The sequence below is a fragment of the Colobus angolensis genome, unplaced genomic scaffold (assembly GCF_000951035.1).
Source record: "Colobus angolensis palliatus isolate OR3802 unplaced genomic scaffold, Cang.pa_1.0 Scaffold543, whole genome shotgun sequence".
NCBI lineage: Eukaryota > Metazoa > Chordata > Mammalia > Primates > Cercopithecidae > Colobus > Colobus angolensis.
In genome coordinates, this window is record NW_012118966.1 from 407,839 (window position 1) to 408,270 (window position 432).

Consider the following 432-nt stretch of genomic DNA (forward strand, 5'->3'; position numbering starts at 1 on the left):
CAAATCACAACATTACATAATATATCCATGTAACAAACCTGCATATGTATCCCGTGAATCTTTAAGAAAAAATTTATGGTAAAAAAAAAGACTCAATTAAAACTCTTGGATTATCAAACAAAACATTAAGAAATCTGAGAACGCCAGCAAAGCTCTTCAAGTTCTTCCTTGCCACATTAGGACACACTCTGGTCTAAATTTTACAGATGGACTCTCTAAGCAATATAAAAAAATGAATCACTTCCACTGTAGTGATTATTATATTGTTATAATTAAAAAGCTGATGCTACATTTTTCAGTGGATCATGTGCCACTTAAAGTTCTAATTTGTTAACTATCAGCAGTCCTGACTGAAAATATGTATTCTACTAAAAGTATTTCGTAGATCAGGACTCCCATTTTTCTTTTCTTTTTTTTTTTTTTTTTTTCATT